Genomic DNA, 25,241 nt, shown 5'->3' with positions numbered 1-25,241 from the left:
TCACATTGTCTCTCTTCTGTGCAGAAATTATTTACATCCCTTCAAATGAATGATCGGTGCTTCCCATGGCTCTGTGTGCTCTGAAGTCCCAAGGCAGAGTCCCAAGATACCATCACTGAGGCCCTGGGGAGTGTGGTGGAAGAGGTAAGCAAGAATGGGCAGCTGGTGATTACCCTGAAAGCTCCTTGCCAGTTCAAAGAGTTAATTATAGGGAAGCAGAAGATCTTAAAGTTCAATTGGCAGAAACAAACAAGCAAACAAAAACTTAGCTGTTGCATTGTTGACTATTGCTGGTGGTAAAACAGCTGCTAATGTGGCAATTTAACTCTAAGTATTTGTGTACATGTGAAGGTTATTGTGTACAGACCTTTTACCAGAATTGATCAAAAGTCAGTAATAATAATAATAATAATGAAAAGTCAGAACAGTAACAACCTATGGTTATTGAGCTCTTACTATGTGCTGGCTACATTTTCTCATTTCATCGCCACAGCAATGCTGAGACAGGTATTACCATGCTCTCCATTTTATAAACAAGGAGACGGAGACGGAGGCACAGAGAAGTTCCAGAGCTTTTGCCGAAGATCATATCGTTGTTCAGTGGCAGAGATAGGATCTGAACCCAGGCACTTCATTCATTCATTCACAGGTTTGAACTCCTGTTCTGAGACAGGCACAGTGCCAGGGATTCACAAGACCATGATGAACACTTAGAGTTGGTCCTTCACAGACAAATTGGACTCAATAGAGTCTGATGACAGACGTTCCCTGACTTACAATGGTTCAGTGTTTGATGTTTTTACTTCATGATGGTGCAAAAGCAATACTCATTCAGTAGAAACCATACTTCGAATTTTGAATTTTGATCTTTCCCTGGGCTCGCAATGTGTGGTGTGATACTCTCTGGTGATGCTGGGTAGTGGCCTTGAGCTGAGGCTCCCAGTCAACCACGCAATCAACAAAGGGTCAACAGCCGATACACTGACAGCCATTCTGTACCCAGACAACCATTGTTTTTCACTTTTAGTACAATGTTCAATAAATTATATAAGACATTCAACACTTTAGTATGAAATAGACTTTTTTTTTTTTTTTTTTTTGCGGTACGTGGGCCTCTCACCAGTGTGGCCTCTCCCGTTGCGGAGCACAGGCTCCGGACGCGTAGGCTCAGCAGCCATGGCTCACAGGCCCAGCCGCTCCACGGCACGTGGGATCTTCCTGGACTGGGGCACGAACCCGTGTTCCCTGCATCGGCAGGTGAACTTTCAACCACTGCGTCACCAGGGAAGCCCTGAAATAGACTTTTTTTTTTGCAGTACGAGGGCGGGCCTCTCACTGTTGTGGCCTCTCCCGTTGCGGAGCACAGGCTCCGGACGCACAGGCTCAGTGGCCATGGCTCACGGGCCTAGCCGCTCGGCATGTGGGATCTTCCTGGACCGGGGCACGAACCCGTGTTCCCTGAATCGGCAGGCGGACTCTCAACCACTGCGCCACCAGGGAAGCCCAGCAGGCGGATTCTTAACCACTGCGCCACCAGGGAAGCCCTGAAATAGACTTTATGTTAGATGACTTTGCCCAACTGTAGGCTCATGTAAGTGTTCTGAGCACGTTGAAGGCAGGCAAGGCTGAGCTGTGATGTTCGGTAGGTTAGTGTGTTAAATGCATTTTCGATTTGCATTATTTTCACCTTACAGTGGGTTTACTGGGATGTAACCCATCGTAAGTGAAGGAAGATCTGTATTGTTTCTGACTCCAATACCAGTTCTCTTGACTATCTCTAGACAGCCTCTTAGTAGTACACATACTTTAAAGTCTGCCATTGTCTCTGATGCCACTGAGTGCCATACCAGAGACCACGACCTTCACCTCTGCCATGACCCAGCTATGCTGAGAAGCCCTCAGTAGCAGAGTCTTAGTGCAGCAAAGGACAATGTCTATTTTCAAGGCCATATCTACATGTACACTCCAGGCCTGCTTTGTTTTATTTGCCTAATTTGTGTGGGAGGAGTAAATTCAAGTTTGAAAGAGCTTACTGTGGGTGTGAGAAGCCACTCCGATGACTAAGTATCTTATCAATAACTAATATTTGCATATTGCTTCTCTTTTTTTTTTTTGCGGTACGAGGGCGGGCCTCTCACTCTGGTGGCCTCTCCCGTTGCGGAGCACAGGCTCCGGACGCACAGGCTCAGTGGCCACGGCTCACGGGCCCAGCCGCTCCGCGGCATGTGGGATCCTCCTGGACCGGGGCACGAACCCATGTCCCCTGCATCATCAGGCGGACTCTCAACCACTGCGCCACCAGGGAAGCCCCTGCATATTGGTTTTTACCCCTTGATAATTGAACTTGATCATCACAGAGTCAGACATAAGGACTGCTTCCTGCGAATCCTGAAAAAAGTAAAGCAAAGTTAGCTTGCACTTTACCTACTCAAAGGGAAGTACTTCAGCGCGGTCTCCTTACCCTGTAGCACTAAACGTTTTCCTGCGAGGTTGCTCTTATTTCCTTCTGATAGTGTTTATAAATCCTGAACTTTGTGCTCTTTGACCAAGCCGTTCCTCATGTGCCTTTGAGCAAACTCTGAAGGATAGATATGGCTCCTCTGGCAGTGACTCACTTTCAGTGACCATGGAAAGGCTGAATGGCCACTGACTTAGGGTAGAGTAATAATAATGGCAAATGGCGATAGTAATAAGTGTACTGAGGGCCTGCTATGGGCCAGGCACTGTGCCACTTATTCTACATGCATTCTCTCATTTAATAATTACAGTGGCCATAAGTATGTGTTATGATCACAGGTAAAAGTGAAGGAAGCCTGCTCGTGAAGCATAAATGCAGCTAACAAATGGCAATGCTAAGATGCAGAATAGACCCATCAGGCACTAGAGCCTGCATTAGGCAGGAGGTGGAAGCAAATTTCCATTTAGTCTTTAAGATTTTGTGATTCTGAGATGCTCTACCCTGCTTTGAACAAATCATATCAGAAGTGACATTTTGGGTTCCTCTGATCACTGTGCTTTAAGTGGGAAAATAAACAATCTGAAGCATGTTTTAAAAAGAACAACCAGGGTTGAAAGATACTCAGGCAATGTCATGTGAAGAAAAGTTTAGGGAACCAGAAATATTTATAGCCAGGAGTTGAGGAAACTAGGACTGGGGGCTTGGGGAGGGGGGGAGTATGCTAATTGCCTTCAAAAAATTGAACGGCTCTCAGAATATGATGGTGCTGTGTAGCTCTAAATTGGAAAACCAGGACCAATAAGAGGAAGTTGGAAGAAAACAGATTTTGATCCCATATAAAGACAAATTTGTTATCCCTTCAACTGGAAAGCAGTGGAAGGACTGTTGGAATGCCAGTTCCATCGCTGCGGTAAGCATTTGTTGTTTTTGTTTTCCAGAATCCATTCCTCTTTATTCTGAAAGCAATGGCCTGATTTTCTCAGGGGAAGTAACATTTCCCCATTGCGAACAGTCTTGGTGGGACAATTCATCAAGTTGTACTATTCACCTCTCATCAAGAGTTGAACATGTGACCCAAGTTGGCCCAGTCAGATTCGTTTTTCCAGGACACTCTATCTTGAACTGAGTAACATGAGAGTAGAAAATGGCTGGAGCTGATTCTTCCCTGAGCAGTGCACTGACCAAAATACAAGATACATTCTTATATATTAAACATCTCCTTCAAGCTCAATTTCCCCACCATTTTCCCAGCCTTTAAAGAGACTCTCCAAGGATTATATCTCCAATCTAAATTCCTTATGATGCTGTTTGCCCTTGAAGAATAGAATTATTATCATCCCTGGTCCTGTTCTTCAACATTCTCTCAATTTTGTGAGCTTCCTATGTTTTCCCAGTAAATTCTATTTTTGCTTAAGTTAATAGGAATGCTTTTCTACTGTGAGCAAAAAGTTCTGACACAACCATTAACTAGATTCATGGCTATGACTGTGGGAAACAATTTTACCTCTCTGAGCCCCAGTTCCTTCATTTGAAAATAATCCCTGGCAGTGATCTCTGGCAGTGACCCACTTTCAGTGACCATGGAAAGGCTGAATGGAGTATAACATGAGATAGAGTTATGTGATAGAGTTAGAGTATAACATGAGATAGCATCTGTGAAGAGAAAGACATATAATAGGTGCTCAATAAATGCTGGTTCCCTTATATTTCTCCTTGAAAACATAAATTTTCTGTTTTCAGAAAAATTAAGAGAGAATGTATGTGAAGTAGTTAGCATAGTGCTTAGCACATAGTAGGTATTCAATAAATGGTAGCTATGGAAATGATTTGATTATAATTTTCTGTCTGGGATTTCCCTGGAGGCACAGTGGTTAAGAATCCACCTGCCAATGCAGGGGACACAGGTTTGATCCCTGGTCTGGGAAGATCTCACATGCCGCGGAGAAACTAAACCCATGTGCCACAACTACTGAGCCTGTGCTCTAGAGCATGCGAGCCGCAACTACTGAGCCCACGCACCACACCTACTGAAGCCTGTGTGCTCTAGGGTCCACGTGCTGCAACTACTGAGCCCGCATGATAAAACTACTGAAGCCCACGTGCCTAGAGCCCGTGCTTTGCAACAAGAGAAGCCACCACAATGAGAAGCCCATGCACCACATTGAAGAGTAGCCCCCGTTCACTGTAGCAACGAAGACCCAACACAGTCAAATGTAAATTTTAAAAATTAAAAAAAAATTTTTTTTCTGTCCCTGTAAGTACTCAAGTCTAGACTTGAAAATCACTGGCCAGGAATTTACAGGGGTGATTCAACCATAGCGAGGGTGCTTGGACATGATGGCCTCATTGCTTTCCCATGTTGAGGGTCTATGATTCTATATGAGAGAGATTTAACGATGTGCAGATCCTTTCAAGCCAAATGGCAGAGGCAAGAGTCTTGGTATGAGGGCTGAACATGGTTGGGTGCATCCCCTGGGCTGATGTCCAAGCCAACACTGAGCAGGGTCACTAACCAACCTGCCCTTGAGGGGGCTCTGATGGTCACCCAGGTTAGTGTCCATAACGACTAACTCACTCAGTGCTTCCGCCATGGTTTTGTCTGAATAAGGAACAGAGACTCATTCAAGTTGTTCCAGAAATAATGGGTTTATTGAAAGGACATGTATACGTGGGAATCCTGGAAGAGCCAAAAAACCCAGCCTCAGGAAAGGCAGGAACCAAGGCAGCTCTGTGATATGCTCTTTTCACATTTCCAACTCTCCCACTCACAGCAAAGTCTCACTCTGTATATTACCTCCTTTATCTTCCTTGCCAGCTGGTTATTTGTGACCATTCAGTCCCCAAATATGCATGATCTTCCAGGTTCAGCAACCATAACTAACTTCCTTCTGGGCATCTTTACCTAAATCCTGAGAGAAGAATTTGACTGGCTTAGCCATTGAGCCAGGCTATGTCATGGGCTACCAACAGACCATCCCTCAGACCTGTGCCCTCACCAGGTGCAGTCAACTGAGTGTGGAGGAACAGCCTTACCTGGTTTGTTGCCCACTCAGCAGGAGATGGGGACTGGTCAGGAAACTAGCAAAATCTGGTAGGAGACATTTTACCTGTGATGATACCAAAATACAAGATACCTCCTTATAGATTAAACATCTCCTTCAAAGTATATTTTCTCACCATTTTCTTCCAGTCCTTATGGAGAATCTCCAAGGGTTGTATCTCCAACCCAAATTCTTTAGGATGTGGTTTTCCCTTGAAGAAGATCTCCTGTGAGAACATGGAAATTTCCCCTCTGAATGTTGACTTGAAGCAACTGGGTCTTCCAGTGTGTTGTGTAAAATTCTTGAGTTAACACTAAAATGTTTCAACTGAAAGGCTCTGGTTTCCATTTGAAGGAGAGGTGAAAGGAGGACCTCAGACCATGGGAATAGGAAGAAGACAATAAGAAGAAAAGGGAGTTGTATGAAAGAGCTGGGTAGGAATGAGAGCCAAGGTGGGAGCTGTAGGTTGGAGTGGGAGGAAAGCCAACCAAGACCAGAAACCAGACAAGAACTGCTGCTTCCACTTTGGGTCTCAGGATATCTAGAGTGAAACTAGAAAATGAGTACAGACCAACATGGATGGACCTAGAGAATATTATGCTTAGTGAAATAAGTGAGACAGGGAAAGACAAATACCATATGATATCACTTATACACAGAATCTAAAACAATAATACAAATGAATCTATATACAAAACAGAAGCAGACTCACAGACATAGAAAACAAACTTATTGTTACCAAGAGGGAGGGAGAAGGAGGGACAAATTAGGCGTACGGAATTAACAGATACACACTATTATACATAAAATAGATAAGCAACAAGGATGTACTGCACAGGGAATTATACCCAATATCTTGTAATAACCTATAGTGGAATATAATCTGCAAAAAAACAGAAAACAAAAAACAAAAAAACCTCAACCTGAATCAGTATACTGTATACCTGAAACTAACACAATATTATAAATCAACTATACTTTGATTTGAAGACCTAAATAGACATTTCTCCAAAGAGATATACAGGGACTTCCCTAGCAGTCCAGTGGTTAAGACTCCACACTTCCACTGAAGGGGGCATGGGTTCGATCCCTGGTCAGGGAACTAAGATCCCACATGCTGTGTGGCAAGGCCAAAAAAAAAAAAGAAGACATACGGATGGCCAAGAGGCACATGAAAAGATGCTCAACATCACTAATTATTAGAAAAATGCAAATCAAAACTACAAGGAGGTATCACCTCACCCTGGTCAGAATGGATATCATCAAAAGATCTACAGACAGTAAATGCTGGAGAGGGTGTGGAGAAAAGAGTACCCTCCTACACTGTTGGTGGGAATGTAAATTGGTACAAACATTATGGAGAACAGTATGGAGGTTCCTTAAAAAACTAAAAATAGAGCTACCATATGATCCAGCAATCCCACTCCTGGGCATATATCCAGAGAAAACCATAATTCAAAAAAATACATGCACCCCAATGTTCATTGCAGCACTATTTACAATAGCCAGGACATGGAAGCAACCTAAATGTCCATTGACAGAGGAATGGATAAAGAAGATGTGGTGCATATATACAATGGAATATTACTCAGCCATAAAAAAAGAATGAAATAATACCACTTGCAGCAACATGGATGGACCTAAAGATTGTCATACTGAGTGAAGTAAGTCAGACAGAGAAAGACAAATATCATATGGTATCACTTATAGTGGAACCAAAAAAAAGGTACAAATGAACTTATTTACCAAACAAATAGAGTCACAGATGTAAAAAACAAACATACAGTTACCAGGGGGATAGGGGTAGGGAAGGATAAATTGGGAGATTGGGATTGACATATATGTACTATTATATATAAAATAGATAACTAATAAGGACCTACTGTATAAACAGGGAACTCTACTCAATACTATATACAGGAAAAGAATCTAAAAAAGAGTGGATATATGTATATGTATAACTGATTCACTTTGCTGAACAGCAGAAACTAACACAACATTGTAAATCAACTATACTCCAATAAAAATTAAAGAAAAAGGAAGAAAGGAAGGGAGGGAGGGTGGGAGGAAGAAAGAAAGAAGGAAAGAAAGAAAGAAAGAAAAAAAGAAAGGAAGGAAGAAATGAAGGAAGGAAGAAAGAAAAGAAAGAAAGAAAAAAGAAAGAAAGAAAGAAAGAAAAAAGAAAGGAAGGAAGGAAGGAAGGCAGGAAGGAAGGAAGAAAGAAAAAGAGTAGAGAGAATCAGAATCAGGTAGAATGAGAGTGCTGAGCTGGGTGAGGTCTCCACCCCAGTGATTGTGTTGAGGGCCAGCTACGTACCAGGCACGTAAGATCTCTCTTAGGCTTGGAGCTGTATTTATATTGTGAGACTCTAATAGTCAACTTGCATTCAGTTTGAAAACTTATAAGTTCTCAGCTACTATATTCTCATAACCTCTGACTAAAGGGAGGTTCGGCGGTAAGAAGGATGTGTTTCTTAGATCAGGAAGATGTCTTGAGCCATGTTTAACACAAGGGAGAGTGAAACATTCTAGAAATGCCTTGGAAATAATGTCCCCTGGGAAGTTTTGAAGACCAACCCAGGGATTGCCCTGTGGTTTGCTATAGTCTTGCATGCCATTCACATGCCTGTGAGATCCGACCCCAGGACTGGACTTGCATCTTTCCAATTTGTTTTGGGATACTCCTTTGAGTAGCGTCTCCAAGAAAACATTAGTGCAAGTCTCTCTGCAGGAGGAGTAGGTTTAATAGATTACTCAAGAGCCTCTGGGGACTGTGTTAAGAAGGGGATTCTGAGCCCAGAGTTTTGGGCCCACGCACTTCAAATCTGAGGATTAATGATTGGTCCTCCTCTGAACTGGGGTTAAGGCTTTGCTGGTTGATGACAAATGCTCCAGATACAAATCTTTGAGGTGGAAACTTTGTGAACAACAAAAACAATCACAAAACAACTCTACAGAAAGCCTTACCTTAATTCATTACTCAGTGTTGTGAATTTTGAGGATTTAATGAGGTATTTTAAATAAAGAAAGGAATTACTTAAAGGTTAAAGATACCTGGGACCGGCTTCAATTGGGCAATGAGAAACCTAAGTTGCCCTTTCAGGATATTACTCACCCTATAAAAACAAAATGCATTTGTTTGCAGTAAACATGTCAGAGCAGCAGCTATAGAGGACAAGTGTAGACTGGTTGCTGTCCGATCTGCCAATTTTCAGTTAAAAGACCGGGATCTGGTAAGTGACAGATTACCATGAGAACATGTGCATCGAGATCTTTTCTGGTTCATCATTTCATCACCAACCATATGAGCGTATCAATCAAAGTTCAAGACAACTGCTGTTCTCACAGTGTATTTATATTTATAATACTTATCTAAAGGGGGAAAAAAGCCTCTGTTTGATGGCAACCCTCATGACCTGTCAAACATAAATGAGCAGTCCTAGTTCTTGCTTGTAAGGGCAGGGCAAGGCCAGATCCCTCAACTATAAGTAAAAATATTTTTGTCCTATTCATGATCAGATCCCATCTCCTCTCCACACATCAGTTAATGCATCGATAAAAGGAGAGAATTATCTTACTTCAGTGTGTCCCACACTATAACAACTTGCACACTACCTCACAGTTTTTGCTATATTATCATGCCAGCTGTAATATTACTTACTGATTTTTTTGTCTTAAATTCAACTCACCTTTTTATCTAAGTAGAATATATTTTTTTTAATCTTATTTATTTTATTGATTGATTGGCTGCATTGGGTCTTCGTTGCTGCGCACGGGCTTTCTCTAGTTGTGGTGAGCGGGGGCTACTCCTTGTTGCGGTGCGTGGGCTTCTCATTGCGGTGGCTTCTCTTGTTGCTGGAGCACAGGCTCTAGAGCGCAGGCTCAGTAGCTGCAGCGCACGGGCTTAGTTGCTCCGCGGCATGTGGGATCCTCCTGGACCAGGGCTCGAACCCATGTCCCCTGCATTGGCAGGCAGATTCTTAACCACTGCGCCACCAGGGAAGCCCTAAGTAGAATATTTTTTGAATTAAATTGTCAATGTCTTCAAAATCAGTTTTGCCTGTGAACTCATAACTTTATGGGCTTATTTTTTTCTAATATCAATATAAAAAATACATAGCTATTAAGAGAAAAAAAAGGGTTGGCCCATAAAAAAATAACTAAAAACATCTTGTGAAACCATCACTGACATGCAGACCACATTTTGGAAAATCCTGCTCAGTTATAAGGAGGGTGCTAAGTGTGAGTGAAACTTTATGCTCTGCCCAATTCATCCCTGGAAGAGGCCGATTTGTTCCAAAGCTCTCCTTAATTGGCTGATCTGTCCTGGGTTAGTCCCTCACCTCCTACAACTTCATTTCCTCATCTGAAGAAGTTGGACTAAATAGGCTCTGAGTTCCTCTTCTAACGATCTGTGGTTTTCCAAGATTCTGTTGCCAGGCCCAGACGCTGTCAAGAGCCGTGTGGCCTTGAGCTCCAGTCGGTTCCCTAGCACCGGTCCATACACTTGCTCAATCTTCCTGGGAACTTTGCAGGACTCTGCTTTTCCTTTCATTAGTAATGATTAGGGAATATGCCTCCCAGCCAGTGTATGAATGCAAAAGCCCCCGGTCTTTAGTTTGGATGAATTGCGGTGGAAGGAAAGGCAAGTGGACAAAAGGAATTTGGAAGGTGGCTTTGAAAGATTGCTGATTTGACCTCTCCTATTGCCTCCTCCCAGGTCTAACCCCAACTACTCTGGAATGATCCTGGGGAAAAGGAAAATGTAATTTGATTACTCCACACCTAAGAGCCCAGTGACGATAAATAATGAGAAATATAGTGCATAATTAATAATGTGTTATCAGTCCAATAAAATAATGGCAAGTCAGCTAATCTTACTGAGCCTTTATTTCCTCATTTGGAAAAGACAGAATTTGAACTGGTATTTTGTGAAACTTCTGCCGTCTCTGAAGTTCTTTGATTGTATTACTTCAATTTTTATTTTTATAAACAAAAAAGTGCTAGATTTTAAGTTCGATAGAATCCTTTTAAAAATCTGGCATTAGAAGACAAGAATAAAGTTACCTTTGGGATAATCATCTATGTGTAATTTTTGTAAGTTTCCTTGAAACTATGATACGGTCTATGGTACAACTTAATTGAAATGTCACTTGTCCATATTAATCATTTTTTCATTCATTTACCTGGTCATTGTTTTCTTCAGAAAGGCACTGCACACCTATTTTGTACCAGGTAGCAGAGCATGATGATGAAGAGTGTAATACTGGAGGCAAAATAATTTGGGATTGAATCCTATTTCCACTGCACATTAGCTCTGTGACCTTGGATAATTGACTTAATCTCCATAAGACTTGGCTCCTTTATCTATAAACCAGGAATGACAATATATCATAATTATAGCATACTTATAGGGTTATTGACAATTAAAAGAGATATCAGGTAGAAAGTCAAGTATCCAGAATACAGTAAGCATTCAATAAATTGTAGCTGTTTTATCATCCTCTTCATTACCATTGATACGGACTGAATTGTGTCCCCCCCAAATTTATATGTTGGAGTCTCAACCCTCAGTAGGTCAGAATATGACTGTAATTGGAGATAGGCCCTTTAAAGAGGTGATTAAGGTAACAATGAAGCCATATGAGTGTGTCCTGATCCAATATGACCAGTGTCCTTGTAAGAAGAGGTGATGAGTGTGCCACAACTACTGAAGCCCACACGCTCTAGGGCCCGTGCTCTGCAACAAGGGAAGCCACCGCAATGAGAAGCCCATGCACTGCAACAAAGAGTGGCCCCCACTCGCTGCAACTAGAGAAAGCCTGCACTCAGTAACAAAGACCCAATGCAGCCAAAAAAGAAAAAATTAAAATTAAAAAAGAAAAAAAAGGGGCTTCCCTGGTGGCGCAGTGGTTGAGAATCTGCCTGCTAAAGCAGGAGACACGGGTTCAAGCCCTGGTCTGGGAGGATCCCACATGCCGTGGAGCAACTAGGCCCTTGAGCCACAACTACTGAGCCTGCGCGTCTGGAGCCTGTGCTCCGCAACAAGAGAGGCCGCGATAGTGAGAGGCCCGCGCACCGCAATGAAGAGTGGCCCCCGCTTGCCACAGCTAGAGAAAGCCCTTGCACAGAAACGAAGACCCAACACAGCAAAAATAAATAAATTAATTAATAAACTTCTACCCCTAACGTCTTCTTTAAAAAACAAACAAAAAACGCATACACACTTTTCAAAAAAAAAGAAAAAAAAAAAAGAAGAGGTGATGAGAACACAGACACACACAAAGGGGAGACCATGTAAAGACACAGGGAGAACACAACCATCTACAAGCCAAGGAGACAGGCCCCAGAATGAAATTAACCCTGCTGACATCTTGATCTTGGACTTCTAGCCTCTGAATTGCAGGGAAATAAATTTCTGTTGTTTAAGCCCGCCAGTCTGTGGTATTTATTATAACAGCCCTAAGTGACTAATACAATTGTCTTCAACATCACTGATATCGTCATCATCGTGATCATCATCATCACCATCATCGTGTGCTGGGCTTCAGAGATGATTATGCTATTAACTCTTTTTCAGTAAATTCACAATCTGATAGAGGGAGACAAGCACATAGACAAATATACTTTACAATACAAGCTAAGGACAAAAATAAAGGTCTGTACATCCCCATAACAGCACAAGAGAGGGAAGGCTTTACCATATGGAGGCAGGGGGTACTTAAAGAGAAGTAAAGGAGAAAAAGGGGGTTATAAAGTATACCAGTCCTGAAAAGATCAGGGAAGGTCACTTGATAAATAAGGTGGGACAGGGCATCTTCGGCAAGGGGACAGCACATACAGTGGAATTCGTGGGTGACAATCTTCAGGATTTGTTATTTATTTGTTATTTGTTCTGTAACATGGAACCTGACCTGTCTGTGATGGAGAGAAAGTTAAGTCCTAACCAAAACAGAGTGAGATGCCGTTAATCAGCTGGATAAGCTGGTGCCTAGACATTCATTTCTACTGTCTGGATAATGTAAGGATATAGGCACAAAAAGAGAAATTCCCATTTTCACCCACCAGAAGCATTTAGCAGGCCTAGTTTTTTTTGTTTGGAAGCTAAGGTAACGTGACACCTCAGCTTTAGCTCAGAATGGATAAGAGGACAATGAGAGTGGAGGAGAAATAACCTAGTTCCGAAGAGGTAGTTAAAGCGTAATCCATTTGTTCTGGTGTGTACATCTGTGGGGATTTGTAACATATAAAAATACGATTATCACTTGCCTCACCTAAATCCCTCATTATAAATTCAAAACAATTATACCTTTAAATGAACCAGAATAAGCAACGTGGGGGAGGTAATATTATTCCCTGCCTGCGTGGTGGATTGTTGAGGATTAATGAGCTAATGTCTGTAAATCTCTCTAGCAAAGCAGAAGAAAAGAACTGGAAAGCTAGCAGGTGTTATTATCTCCTCCCACACCCCCTGCAAAGCTAAAAGACCAAACACAGAACAGTCTGTCTCAGCTTTTTATCTTTTCTAATATAACAAAAAATGATTAAAGAACATTTTGTTAAAAGACAGAAAACAATTCCCCATTTTGCTCATATGGCACCTTCATTGCTCCAGTTTCTTCATCTTTATTCTCATCCATCCATGGTTGTAATCATTAACCTATTTTGTATTTTAACTACTTCTGTATTTTGCAGTAGCTTGTTTATGTTTCCATAAGGTATCATATGATGTGTTCATGTTGCTACACAATCTTCATAACAATTTTTAAAGTATTATGTTGATGTATAATTCATATACCATTAAATTAACCCATTTTAGTGTATGATTCGGGGACCTTTTTTTTAAGTTTAAAAAAAATTTATTTATTTATTTATTTTTGACTGCATTGGGTCTTCATTGCTGTGCGTGGGCTTTCTCTAGTTGCAGCGAGCAGGGGCCACTCTTCCTGGTGGTGTGCATGCTTCTCATTGTGGTGGCTTCTCTTGTTACAGAGCACGGGCTCTAGGTGCGTAGGCTTCAGTAGTTGCAGCACACGGGCTCAGTAGTTGTGGCAGGTGGGCCCTAGAGTGCAGGCTCACTAGTTGTGGTGCATGGGATTAGCTGCTCCGCAGCATGTGGGATCTTCCCGGACCATGTCCCCTGCATTGGCAGGATGATTCTTAACCACTGCACCACCAGGGAAGTCCGATTTAGGGACTTCTAGTAAATTTATAGAGTTGCTGAAAATCCAATTTTAGAACATTTCCATCACCCCCCTCCCCACATTTTCATGTGCCCATTTGTAGTTCCTGGTTTCATCCCCTGTCCCAGGAAACCACTGATCTGCTTTCTGACATAGCTTTAAATTTCAGTTTTTCACCATTGAGAATGATGTTGGCTGTGGGTTTGTCATATATGGCCTTTATTATGTTGAAGTAAGTTCCCTCTATGCCTGCTTTCTGGAGGGTTTTTATCATAAATGGGTATTGAATTTTGTTGAAAGCTTTTTCTGCATCTATTGACATGATCATATGGTTTTTCTCCTTCAATTTGTTAGTATGGTTTATCACATTGATTGATTTGCATATATTGAAGAATCCTTGCATTCCTGGGATAAACCCCACTTGTTCATGGTGTATGATCCTTTTTTTATTTTTTAACATCTTTATTGGAGTATAATTGCTTTACAATGGTGTGTTAGTTTCTGCTTTATAACAAAGTGAATCAGCTATTCCATTGATTTTAACTTGTATTCTGCTAACAACTAGTTAATGTGGAGCATCTTTTCATGTGTAGTAGCACTTTTTTTTTTTTTTTTTTTTTTGCGGTACGCGGGCCTCTCACTGCTGTGGCCTCTCCCGTTGCGGAGCACAGGCTCCGGACGCGCAGGCTCAGCGGCCATGGCTCACGGGCCCAGCCACTCCGCGGCATGTGAGATCCTCCCAGACCGGGGCACGAACCCGTGTTCCCTGCATCGGCAGGTGGCCTCTCAACCACTGCGACACCAGGGAAGCCCTAGCACTTTTTATATCTTTTTTGCTTCAATGACTATTCAAACCTTTTGCCCATTTAAAAATTAGGTTGTTTGTCTTCTTGGTACTGAGTTGTAATAGTTTGTTTTGTTTTGTTTTTCTTTAATTTATTTACTTTTGGCTGCGTTGGGTCTTTGCTGCTGCGCACAGGCTTTCTCTAGTTATGGTGAGTGGGGGTTACTCTTCGTTGCAGTGCGTGAGCTTCTCATTGTGGTGACTTCTCTCATTGCGGAGCACAGGCTCTAGGTGCACAGGCTTCAGTAGTTGTGGCACATGGGCTTCAGTATTTGTGGCTCATGGGCTCTAGAGCGCAGGCTCAGTAGTTGTGGTGCGTAGACTCAGTAGTTGTGGCGCACGGGATTAGTTGCTCCGCGGCATGTGGGATCTTCCCGGACCACGACTTTAACCTGTGTCCCCTGCATTGGAAGGTGGATTCTTAACCACTGCACCACCAGGGAAGCCCAGGAGTTTTTTATATATTCTGAACTTATGTTCTTTGTTAAATATGATTTGCAAGTACTTTCTCCCAGTCTGTGGCTTTTCATTTTCCTAGTAGTATTTTTTTTTTTTTTTTTTTGCGGTACACGGGCCTCTCACTGTTGTGGCCTCTCCCGTTGTGGAGCACAGGCTCCGGACGCACAGGCTCAGTGACCATGGCTCACGGGCCCAGCCGCTCCGTGGCATGTGGGATCTTCCCGGACCGGGGCAGGAACCCGAGTCCCCTGCATCGGCAGGCGGACTCTCAACCACTGCGCCACCAGGGAAGCCTCCCAGTCTTTTTTTTGTATTGTTATTGTTGTTAACTTTGTAAAGAATATCTTTATGCCTATATCTCTTGTTTCCTCTTGGTTGTAGAGTTTCTTAAGGTGAATTCCTGGGAGAGGGATTACTGGATCAAAGGCTATGAGTGCATGTTCCCTCCTGTTTTGTGTAAAGGGACAGCCCTGACAGGGAGGGCAGTGATTTTCACACTGAGTGGCTAACACTTGTTTAGCACTTACCAGATGCCAGGCATTGCGTTGTTAAATGCTTCACACCCTTCATTTCACTGACTCTTCACAACTACTCTTAAAGTAGATGTGATTATCTCCACTTAACAGAAGAAGATACTGAGTTAAGTACTTGGACCTAGTTTGACCAGCAGATAGATGGCAGGGCCAAGACAGTAGCCCAGAAGTCTCCCTGATTTTCTGCTGAAATATCTTGGCTCCTCGTAAGCAGGTGTGATTTTCTCGCTGGGAGAATCATTTGGGACGGAGGAATTCACTCATCCGCTTCCTCAGTCTTCACCAGACATCCTCATCTTCCCTGAGTGTCTTTATCAACACTTTCATTATTTGTCACAATAGCTGCATGAGGACTTGTGGACTGAGGTGACCCATTTTATAGGCAGGAAAAACTGTTAGGAGCTTAACAGAACTACCAAGAAATTAAAGATCAACCACCGAGGAGGCCAGGAAATGATTCTGACGCTTTAATTAAGGCCTCCTAGCCTTCTTCGGTCTCTCATAAGTGACTATTGAACAAAGGGACAACTTCCTATTTTTGTTTCATGTTAAGTTTTGAGGGTGAGGATTCAGTTGAAGTCCTTCCAGGCTTGGGGCTGGGCTTTTGCACCATCTATAGGTATTCTAACTCCATATCTTTTTCCACACTCTCTTCCCACCCAAGATCTCACAAGCCTGTTAAACTGAGGACAGGTATCTCTTGCTCCCTTGGCCTGGAGTGTGTACCGAGAAAAGACTGGGACGTGACGGAGTGCACACCGAACAAAGCAAGTGTCTGGGCCGGGGAGGGCATACAGCATTGCTGTCCTCGCTCAGAGGAGCAGCCGCGAACAAAGCAGCTGGGGCCCTGCCTGCGAGCCTGCAGCTCCGAGTAATGGAGGCTCTGAGCTCAGCTGAGCAGGCCCCATGCAGGTGCCCCGGGCCAGGAGAGCCTGGGTGTCTGCTTTGTCCAGGTGGGAATCTGGGCTGCCTGGCCCAGGTCTAGGCCACGCTCAGTCAGAAGCTGGCATTGATGATGGCACTGGGTCTGGTTTCATTCCAGGGCTGTGCCCTGAAACAGCATGAGGCTGAAAGTAGCTCTCCCTTCCCTGGGGAGATGCTGAGAAAATGCAAAGCTAACGCTTCATGCTCCCCGCCCCCGCCCCTTCTAACCACCTACAGCAGAGCTAACCCCACATCCAGGCTATTTAGTTTTCAAATATTGTCCTCTGCCCAAAATGACCTTCCCATTTCCCTATCTGCATTCTTCCAAGAGCGGCTCAAATCCTACCTAAATCATTGATTCTGCATGAACACCTTCTGCCTGCTAGGGGCCCATGCTGATCTGGGGGTTGTCCTGGGGTCCCTGGTACGAATCATCTCTCCTTCCCCAGTGCTCGCTCAGCATTCTGTCTCTATCGCTGTTAGAGTTTTTATGCAGCTGGGCTGTCATTCTGCTCCACCATCTGAGGCCCGGCTCTGGAGCTTCTTCTCTTACTCTAGATTCTGAGCTTCTCTCTCTCAGCCTCTGGCTCAGCAAGCTGATTCTCATCTCCTGCTTCTTAATATGTAACCATGAGATTCTTTTGTCATTGTTGTTTTCCTCATCACCTCCCTGTAACAAGGGAGGTAAGTGTTTCTTGGCATGTGCTCTGGGAAACACTGTTATACTTGTAACCCCAGCTTGGAGGACTGGCTCAGATTCTGATTGCTCCCTTGACTCAGTGTGATTTTGGCCTTGTTATCCTAGGACAGACCTAAGCTATGACCATCCAGCCACACATCCTCTGCAGCAAGAACTGTCTTCCTTCCTTAAATATGTATAGATTTTAGTTGTAAATGGCTTTTGCTATAGATAAAATTACCTTATAGCAAAGGAGGTAGAGTTGCGATGGTAGATGGAGCTGGGTTTGGAGAATAGATTCCTCTGAACTTCTGGAAAATGTTCTTTTTGCAGAGGGGATTGAGAGTGAGGATTGGGGTTCAGTTCAATGGGTCCCCTGTAATTATAGCGACTGGTCAAGAGGAGACCAAGCAGAGGACCCTTTTGACCTCCTTGTATCTTTTGAGGGCTGACCATGTTTTCCTTCTGAAGCTCTTTCCTGTCTCAGTTCTTGCCCTACTTTTGCACACATTCTCAGTCTTCCTTGCTGGGTCCTCTTTTTTTACCCACTTCTTAAATGTGGGTGTTCCCTAGAGCTCCCTTGTCTTCTTTTCTCCATTGACCCACTATGTGATCTCAGTCTATCCATCCCACCAACTTAACTTCCACATATTTGCTGAGGATTCTCAAGTGTACCTCCAACGTAACCATCTTCTGGAACTGCAGACCTGTGGACCAATCAGCTGTGTCCTGATCCGCCTCTCCCTTTCCCCTGGGGACACAAACATGCCCAAACAATCTAATCCTCATTTCTTAGAGATGGGCTATGGGAGCTGAGGAGAGAACGATGCATTGGCTCATCCATCTGCTCATCCATTCTGCAAACACCACGCTCCTGCTGCTTGCCAAGCGCCGGATCAGGCACCAGGAAACCAAAGAGGAGTAACGCACGGTGCCCATTGTCAAGAGCCCAGATCTGTCTAACATACAGAAGGATAACATATAATACAATGTGGTTAACGCAATACTTGACATATATAATCAAAGTAGAATGGGCACCAGATGTGGGAATTACTAAACCTGCCTGTAGACTACTTCAAAGGCAGGGTACCTGGAGAAATTCCTGGAGGTCTCTGGGTTTTGATGCATGTGGGCATTCAAGCCCTTACAGACAGGTGCTCAGTAAATATTTAGCACCTGTGAGCATGGGCACCAGTGCTAAGAATGGTGGAACAGGAAGAATGAAGGTGAAGGCCATTGCTGATATCGTGGAGCACCCATCCTGACCCTGATCTCCAGACTTCTTTCACATGACAGAAAAGTAGACCGCTCACTCTCTTTTTAAAGCCCCTGTAAACACTTTCCTTGCCACCTAACAGAATTCTTAACTGACATGGAAAAGAATCTTAGAGGTCAACTAGTCCTGTGTAGAGCAGAACTCTGAATCTTATACCTACTGTTAAACCTGAGGTTCGGGCTTCCCTGGTGGTGCAGTGGTTGAGAGTCCGCCTGCCGATGCAGGGAACACGGGTTCGTGCCCCAGTCCGGGAAGATCCCACATGCCGTGGAGCGGCTGGGCCCGTGAGCCATGGCCGCTGAGCCTGCACGTCCGGAGCCTGTGCTCCACAATGGGAGAGGCCACAACAGTGAGAGGCCCGTGTACCGCAAAACAAACAAACAAACAAACAAAAAGCACCTGAGGTTCTCTGCCGTTGGACATGGGGCTGGGCCCTCCATCAACCTTCCTACCCTGTGACTGCCCCTGATGAACTTCTGCAGACCCCTAAGTCTCCAGGGAAGATAGCCTGCAGACCACCATGTCCTCTCTCTCTCTCTCTCTTTTTTTTTTTTGGTTGAGGAAATAAAAGCCCTGAGAAATCAAGTAATATGCCCAAGGTCACACAAATAGATTGTGCTAAAGCCAAAACTGGATTAAAATTTTAGTGTTCTGCCCACTGTTTTGCTTTAGTTTTTTTCCCTTTACAACTTTGATTTGCTGAGATTGAAAGAGATAAAGCAAAAATGCTAATGAAGAATGGAAGTTTAGACTCCAAAATATAGGAAGTAAAAAGAGGAAAAAAGAAGGAGTAAGGAAGAGACAGGAGAAAACACTGGACTGCAGCGTAGAGACTGTTCATCTATTCACTTGCTATTTGTCCGGGGCCACTTGGGAAGGCTGAGAAATCTTGGTCCCCTAATACTGCCTTGTCACTGCTGTGGTAGATTTTCTTTCCTAGCGTAAAAATATTACTGTAATCAATCAAGCAGTCTGCAGCTTCCACAGATCACATGTGTGTGCTCAGCACTGTATGAAATGCTGTGTAGATACAAAGGAATAACAAAGATGGCTCTGCCCAGGATATACTGCTCCGGGGATTTTTGCCCGACTTCAATGTCCACTTAACTTCCCGCTCTACACCCATTCACAGAAAGCTGGCAGCCTGCAGAAATGCATAGTCAGCATGATCTTGCACCCTGGGCCCAGTTGATTGGACCAGAGGTGTCCATTTGACCCACAAAGAATCAATCAGTAAAGTAAAGTAAAGTAAAGTAAAGTAAAGTAAAGTAAAGTAAAGTGTTACTCACCCCTGGGACCACTAGTGGTGAGTAAAGACACAGGCTTTTGCCTTTGCAAAATTTAGAGTCTGGAGGAGAGGGCCTAAATAATAAACAAATCCAAATGATAAAACTGCGAACTATAATCATCACTCTGCGGGGACAGTGGCGTTGGACCTCGGGAGTCATCCATTCATATCACTATCTCTGGGAGGCCCTGAGGTGAGGGCAGGGGGGTGAGGTACCCTGCAAGGCTGGCTTGAAAAGACCGCTCCGTCAGAAACAGCTCTGCTGCCTGAGCAAAAATATGTAAGTGTCAGTCTATGCTAAGAGATACTGCCCCGGAGGAAACTGAAGGTGGCCTGAGAAGACAGTATTTGGACCCCGGCTGTGTCCTTGGGGTGTCAGGGAGTGTTCTCAAGGTCAGCTCCAGGCCGGACCTCTTCCTGGACCCTCAGGCCTATGCTGGGCCGCCTACTGTGCCTCTCCGCTGGGATGTCCCTTAAGCCCCTAACACCCAACACCTCCAAAGCAGAAGCTGTCATCGCCCTGGTCCTGCCTCTCTCTCTATTCTCCTCCATTTCAGCCTTGGGCATCACCATCCACGCAGCCATACAAGCAGGAATCGCTAGCTTGCCCCTCTAGCCCTTACTTACCACTTCAGTGAGTCTCCCAGTTCATTCATTCATCCACAGAGGTGAACAAAATCCAGAGGTGAACAAAACAGGCCCTTCAGCTTCTGGAACTTTGCCACCCACGTATATGTCTTTCCTCTACCCTGTGCATCCTGCCCTTGCGGTCGCTGCCCCGGCTTAGTCTCCTCCACACTTCAGCTGCGGCTCCAGCCCCCTCATCTCCCTGCCACTGCCCTACCCTCCTGATCTCATCCTCACACCCTGACTAGCTTTCACGCCAAAATGCATATCTGTGTCTCTCCCTTGCTAAAAATGTAAATTAAATTAAACTAAATAATATTGGAGCTGCCAACTTTTTCTTTTGCCAAATAAGTCATTCGAAACGATAACCATTTAAAGATCACTATCTTTTCTTAAAAAAAGGTCATTGTAACCAAACAGTTAAAAAAAAAAGAATATAATTTTTTAAAGGAAGAAATGTCCTTTAAAGGAGACAGAGGTCCATATTTTTCTCATTTCAGCAGGACCTGTGAAAACTCCATCATGGCAGACTGGGAACCGTGGACCTCTGGATGGACAACCAGCCTCCCCAAGATGCACCCAAACTCCAGGCCCTGCCCTCCTCTACCGACCCCGCCTCCCACCCAGCCCTGCCTGGAATTGGCAATGCAGAACCCCTTTGGCTTCTCCCACAGACCCTGCTGTTTTTTATTGTTTTGGGGGGGTTTTTTTTTTGCGGCACGCGGGCCTCTCACTGTTGTGGCCTCTCCCGTTGCGGAGCACAGGCTCCAGACGCGCAGGCCCAGCTGCCATGGCTCACAGGCCCAGCCACTCCGCGGCATGTGGGATCTTCCCGGACCAGGGCACGAACCCGTGTCCCCTGCATGGGCAGGCGGACTCTCAACCACTGTGCCACCAGGGAAGCCCGACCCTGCTGTTCTTGCCCAACGACACATTTGTTCTCTCTCTTCCATTTTGCCGGGAAGGCTCACGCCACCTTGCTCGGCTGGGCTACTGTCACTCACCTCCGAGGCCCAGCCCAAGCATGAGCTCATCCAGGAAGCCCTTGGCTGTTGAAGCCTCCCCACAGCCTCCACACACACACACGTACACTCTGCGCTCCATAGCACGCGACAAATCTCTTTTCAACGCTTCCTGTATTGTGCTGACCCAAGTCCTTAATTTACAGCGCAGATTGCCTCCCCCTGCCCCCATTGTAGGGTCTGCAAGGTCACCCCAGTCATCTAGACTTTAGAAGTACTTCTGTTTCTGCAGAGATGGAAGTTACCACCCTCCCAGCTCTCCTGATTCTTGACCCTTGCCACGCCCCCTTTGTCTATTGCAGCCCACCCCAACCCCCTTAGGGTTTCTGAGCCTACCTGGGGGCTGCCAGTCCCACACTCAGTCTGCATCCTGCTTCCCTGCTGCCTCTTGGGTCCTCACAGCAGCTTTTCTGTCTCCTTCCCACAAGTAACAGTAGAATACCAGACTTACAGAAGGTCTGAGGGAGAGAAGGATTAGTCTGCAGTCAAGCATCGTACAGGCAGCAGCTGAAAATTATGTATGAAATAGCAGTGTTCCTTAATTCTACCAACCGTCCTCTGGCTTCAGCTATGGCTCACAGAGAGCGCCCTTAGATGTCTGCCCTGGGATGAGGCTCGTCTCATCCTGAAGCCCATCAACACATGCGTATTTTCTTTTCACTCACCAGTCCCCATTCCTGTCATTTCCCTGTGTTTTAGTCTGCATTCCCTCCCCTCACTAAGATCTGGGTTTGTCTTCCGATGTCCAACACTCATGCATGAATAAAAGAGTGTGCCCCCCATGGCAGCATACTCCAGCAGCAGGAGCTCGGAAGCCAGTTTCCCGCATCCTTAGGCAGGGGTGAGCTCCCTCTGCCACCAGGCTCTGTGAGTGGGAAGGGGGCAGTCCAGAAAGCAAGCCCCTGGGGTCGGCGGGATTTGGTTTATTTGTTTGGGTTAGTGATTTTTTTTTTTCTTAGCGATTTGTCAGCACAACTTCTCTGCTAAGCAGGAGCTTGTGGGGACAGGGACTTACTTATCTTTCTCTCTCCAGGATGAAGCATTCAGTAAATGTTTGCTGAACGAATTAAAGAGCTCATGAGAGGAACTAACTGAGCTTAACAAATAGTGAGCAAGCAAGAAATATTTGTCGAAGAATAGAACGAATCAGTGGCTTGGTGAATACATTCTAAGCTGCTGTACCCTTACTCCACTTACTTCTTAGCAGACTCATCTTTCTGTTTCTGACTCAGGCAGTCCTCATGACATTCAGCTTGGTTTGACCTTGGGTTGCATACAGTCTAGTGGCTAAGGACTCAGGCTCTGGAGTCAGATAGATGAAGGTTCAAATATCTGTTGCTTAGGAATTCTACATGACCTTGGGCAGGGCACACAGTTTAAGTCTGAGTTTCCTCCTTTTAAAATTCAGAATGATAACAGTACTGACTCAAAAGGTTTGAAGAAGGATCAATGGGGATAATCCACCTAGAGTGCTTAGCATAATGCTTTAATGCCTAGCACATAGCAAGCACTCAATAAATGTGAGTGCTGCTATTAATTATTGCCATTGTCTTCTTCTCATTATCATCCCAGGTGTGTCTGGGCTCAGTGAGAAGGCTCTAAGCCCCTTCCCAGGACAAAGGTTTCACCTCTCTGGAGATTATAGAGGGGTATAGAAGATACCCCTCTTTGCCAGATACAGTGGCACTAGGTAGAGATGTTCTGATAATTCTAAGTGGGTGGTCTTTAAGCCTGATTTGGAGAGTGGGTGGTTTGTTTTAACAACCTAATCTATTTTTTCTCTTTTAACGAAACTTTACAAGAAATGCCAACACACAACAGGATCAAAGAGAAGTGTTAATGAATGCAGCTTCTAAGGTCATTGGCTGGAATTCTGACTCCTTCAGTTACCAGTATGTGAGATTGCCCAAATTATCCAGCTAAGCCTCAGTTCTCGCATCTTCAAAATGGACATAATAATGGTACACACATGACAGGGCAGTTGCATGAGCTAATGAATATATCAAAGGCACCTGCTGTGCACTCAAAGGTTAGCATTTATTATATGAGCATCTGATGGTGGAAGAGAGGATAAACCAGCTCCCAACCATGGTTCAGGCGTTTCCACTGGAACCATGTTTTAAAACTCCAGATCTTACTAGTTACACTGTTCTGATTTTGTTGCAGGAAGGGAGACACCTTCCAGGGCCTGAGAGTGGGCTCTTGTCTAACACTCAGAAATGAATTGTCCGAGGAGACACACATGCTGACAAAGCAAGAGACTTTATTGGGAAGGGGCGCCCGGGGGGAGAGCAGCAGCGTAAGGGAACCCAGGAGAACTGCTCTGCCACGTGGCTCGCAGTCTCGGGTTTCATGGTAATGGGGTTAGTTTCTGGGTTGTCTCTGGACAAGCATTCTGACTCAGGGTCTTTCCTGGTGGCGCGCACATGGCTCAGCCAAGATGGATTCCAATGAGAAGGATTCTGGGAGGTTGGTAGGACATATAGGCTGGCGTCTTCTCTCTCCTTTTGACCTTTCCAGAATTCTTCCAGTTGGTGGTAGCTTGTTAGTTTTGCGTTCCTTACCAGGACTTCCTTTTGTTAAGATAACTCATGCAAGTGGCTAATATCTTGCCTGGCCAGGGTGGGCAGTTTCGGTTAGTGGTTCCCCTAACAATTTTACATCTGTCTAGATTGGTGCCACGATGCCCAGGAACATTCCAGAATGCCTTTACTCTGACCAAGCTCTTAGTTTTCTCCATGAACCCTAATATGGCAGAAAACTGCTTTGGAAAATCTCAGTTCTGCCCTAAGCTGAGGGTCACATCCTTTATCCTTGACTTTAAAAACTGTATTTATAGATGGGAAGGGAATCACATCTAAATCATGCAGGCCCTGCCCGTGTCACACTCAGTTTAATTGGACTCACTCTGAAAAGGATGTCCCTGCCTTTTATTAGTTAATCAAGTAAAATAGAAACAATTATATGGTCCAGGATGCACCCTGAACCCTTTTCAAGGGCAGTAATAACATGTCCTGCCTGAATCAATTTGAACTAAATTGGATTGCTTTGACCTAAAAAATACTGTAACTTTTACAAATGTGTCATTTTTACAGACATATTTTTTCCAGTTATATAAAGACCACAGATGAGTCACATGACATTTGTAAACCCAAAAGGAACTAGATTATTGAATAGATATACCTGAAATCAAAACAATATTTATAAAAACCACACCAGGATTTTCTCCAGTAAAAAGAGATGATTTTCAAAATCAGGAAAAATAAATAAATATTAGCACTATTTCCTAGATTTTTCAGTCTAAATAGTCAAAGTAATAAGATACAGGTTTAATTGGTTCCATGGATCCTTGATTAGCTGGAATTCTTTGGGAATAGCATGGTTTGGTTAATTGGATTTTCTCTACCTTGTAAGAAAATTTTCTAGAACACAGTTTTATCTTTCCCTTCCTCCTTTCTTCCTCTCTCCCTCTTATTTTCTCTCCTTCCTTTCTTAAAAATGAATATAAGGGATAGAATTTAATCTTTCAGATCTTCTGGACAATCATTCTGAACACAAAAATTCACTGTTCAGTCTTGAAATAAGGAAGTTGGCTTGATTAATTCTCTGGACAATTGAATAGCAAATGAGTTTATGGTTATTTGACAAATCCCTAGTCTTTCTCTGTGACAGTCTTCATTTATTTTCTTTATGGCATACAATACTATCTGAAAATAAACAATTCACTTTTGTGCAGTGTTTCCTATCTGCTTGGCCCTCTCAAATGTAAATGCCATGGGGCAGGGAGTCTGTCTAGTTCTCACCTGAATCTTCAGCTTCTAGAGGTGACTGGCATGAGTCAGCCACTTCACAAGTATTTGTTGGATAATGAATACCTCGGTTTTTATCACCAAAAAGTCGAATCTAA

Source organism: Hyperoodon ampullatus (genome assembly GCF_949752795.1).
Source record: "Hyperoodon ampullatus genome assembly, chromosome: 17".
Classification (NCBI taxonomy): domain Eukaryota; kingdom Metazoa; phylum Chordata; class Mammalia; order Artiodactyla; family Ziphiidae; genus Hyperoodon; species Hyperoodon ampullatus.
Note: the sequence above shows the minus strand (reverse complement) of the source record.